The sequence below is a fragment of the Nannospalax galili genome, unplaced genomic scaffold (assembly GCF_000622305.1).
Source record: "Nannospalax galili isolate Female #2095 unplaced genomic scaffold, S.galili_v1.0 scaffold346, whole genome shotgun sequence".
Lineage (NCBI taxonomy): Eukaryota > Metazoa > Chordata > Mammalia > Rodentia > Spalacidae > Nannospalax > Nannospalax galili.
The window spans coordinates 7,362,089-7,365,520 of NW_008357637.1; positions in this window are offsets into that span (position 1 = coordinate 7,362,089).

Here is a 3,432-nt window from a genome sequence, read left to right on the forward strand (position 1 = left end):
TGGAGGTAGATGTTTTTCGATGTTGTTGTGTGTGTGTGTGAATGAGTAAGAGAAAGAAATCCACTGAAGTTTCCTCAACTCCATGTCTATAGATCCTATTAATTCTGCAAGATCTTTAGAGGTGAAACATTGGTCAAATAAATTTTGCTGGAGAAAAACAGCACTAGACCATTTTCTTTATATCCTTTAATTTACAGATGTGCACTATGAACTTGAGGAAATGAAAATGCAGGGGCAAGCTTTCTCAAACTTCTTTGACCTTGAAGCTCTGTGTTTTTCATAGAACTGGTGTTGTGTATAGCATACTTTAGGAAATATTACAAACGGGAAAGGAAGTTAGCCTGCTATGTGAACACCATGTGCAAACATACCACCACCACCACCACCCCCCGCCGCCCCCGCGTGCCTACCCCTTCTCTCGTCTAAACATGTTTGAAGCTTTGTTTTGGGTTGAGTGGATTAAGGAATTTAACCACAGTTTCTAACAACAGGACTATGTCCTTGTGAGAGTATCGTTGAGGGTACTTGCGTAAGCCTCAACGGTATAGGTTAATGACTCCATTATATGGCCTCTTGTGCAATCAAGAGCTGTAAACACAGTATTATGAGGCTGCTTCTGGCTTAACATGGCAAACTGGTTTAGTAAACTTTGCGTGTGTGTTCTGTATGTCTGCTTGTGAACATAGATTGTATGCTTGTGCATGTGCTCATGAGGGCTAGATGAGGCGTTGGGCATCCTCCTCTATCACTCTCCACCTTATTCCTGTAAGGCAGGTTCTCTCTCCAAACCTGTAGCTCCTATTTTTCCCACTAGATTGGCAGCCTGTAAGCCCCAATGATCCTTCTCTCTGTCCCCAACAGCCCTGGGGTGAGACAAATGCCTGGCTTGTTATGTTGGTGCTGGGATCTGAACTCAGGTCTGCCATGGTTGTGCAACAAGTGCTCTAAACCACTGAGCTATCTCTCCAGCTCCCACCCCTCCCCCCTAAACACACCTTTTTTTGAGACAAGGCCTCAATGCCCCAGGCTGGTCTGGAGCTCACTACATAGCTGATGATGTCTTTGAACTTCTGATCCTCCTGTCTCTACCTCCTGAGTGCTAGGATAACAGGCATGCACCACTACACCTAGTTTATGCTGTACTGAAGACTGGATGCAGGGATTCATGCATGCTAGGTAAGTATTCTCGCAACTGACCTATAACTCAACCACTTCTGTTTATTTTTCTTAGTAAGCAGAAGGACTATACTCTAAAATAAAGACAAAAATGATAACAGCAATTTGTAAGAGGGCAACTTGTTCCTTTATTATTCTAGCAAGCATGAAGTACTGTATATAATTGTCCTACACTTCCATATGTATGATGGCACGGTGGGTTTATTTGCTCTGCCATTTTTACAAACAAGTGATAATGTGCTGTGTGCTAATTGTGATGGTGGCAATGTCACAAATTCTTCAGCTCCATTATAATTGTAAGAGATCAACAATGGCCACATATGGTGGCACACTCCTGTAGTCCCAGCACTTGGGAGGCAGAGGCAGGCAGATCTCTGTGAGTTCAAGGCCTGCCTGGTCTACATAATGAGTTCCAGGCCAGCTGGGGCTACAGAGAGACCCTGTTTCACAAATACCAGAGAGAGAGAGAGAGAGAGAGAGAGAGAGAGAGAGAGAGAGCATGAGAGATCAACAATCATATACATGGTTTGTGGCTTTCTAAACTTTGGGGTATGATACATGACTGTACTTTTTTACTAGCAGGAATGAAAGAGAGGTGGGATTCTTGTGATAGTTGCTACTTGCAGATAAAACAAAGTAAGTTTATGTGTAGCCTGAGACACATTTTCTCTGTGTTTACATGTTAAGGAATACATAGCAAGATGGCCTTTCTACTTTGTTCACATCTAGTGTGCTCTAACTCTGAAGGTCCCAGTGGAAGGGAAAACAGAGCCGAGAGAAAACATGAACCTCACTTTTGTCTAGCTATTAAATAAGTGAAGTGAGAAGGTTACATACAAAAATACAAAGATCATTCATATGGATAAATAATTGTCATACCAGATTTATTCATTGTAACCAAAATAATGGCTTTGTCTTGTGTGGAGCAAGGCCACATTCTTCTATTGAAAATAGACTTACAGGAAGGTTGTTGTAGTAGCATTCATTGTTAGAACATTTCACTCTATTTACAAACATTAAATACCAATGACCATGGATATTATCTGTATTAATTCCAAAAATTTAAATATATTTCCCTGCTGGCATAGACTCTAAGGCCTTGCACATACAAGTGCTCTACCACTGAGCTACATACACCCTTGGCTCTTGGCTCTTTATAAGTGTCTTGTGATGTAGCTTAGGCTGACCCTGAGCTATGTCACCCTGGCAAGCCTCAAACTTTTGTTCTTCCTCCCTCAGTCTCGCTGGTGCTAGGACTGATGATATGTTTCACCATACCCAAGGAAAATGACATTCTTGGTGAAACTAAGTGAATAATTATATTTATCTTTTAGTAAAATTTCTGCACTTTATTTTATTATTTTTATTTTATGTGTGTGAATGTATTGCCTGCATGTATATAAGTGCACCCATGTCATGAAATAGCCACAGAAGTCGAAAGAGAGCATTGGAACTGGAGATATAGATGGTTGTCAGCTGCCATGTGGGTGCTGGGATTCGAATCCAGGTCCTCTGCAAGAGCCACCTCTCCACTACCCTTTTCATATTTTAGAGACGTAGACTTAATCTATGATTTGGAGTCAAGAAACAATGTCCATGTTCAGACATTAAAATAAGAGTGATGGAAAAACATCTTTCCTTAGTGGGAAATGTATCATTTTTATTTTATAGAAGAACTGTGATTCAGAGACGTTCATATGTCTAATAAAGTGGGGTAGGACTGAGATTCAAATCCAATTCTGTTTGGTGCCAAGTTCTTACTATTTATTCTCCTTATAGTGGAGCAGAGTTATTTTGAAAATGTTTGCATATTTCTTTGCTTTTCTTTTTGGAATGAAGTCTTTCTATGTTGCCCACATTGACTTTGAACTCTTGAGCATGAGTAATCCTCCTCCTGCTTTAGCTTCCCAAGTAGCTGAGTTTACTCTAAAGGACTGTGCCACTGTGCCCATCTTTCCTGATTTTTATAACATAAAAATATGACTTTCTAGAGTGAAATGAGGAAACAGTTTTCCTGGGATTTACATACAAAGATACGAGATATGAGAGCAGGCCTGTGGAACCATCTCTGTTCTCTACACCATACTCAGTGCAAGCTCTGCCTGGCATGAGGGTCCACAGTGAAAAAAATGTGCTCTGAAGTGCACACAAATGATAATATTTTGGAATAAGTGTTGGATTCACATAAACATTTTCAATTTCTCATTGTCAGTTTTTTGCAAGATAATTCTGTTAGGAACCTGTAGAAGAAAAATA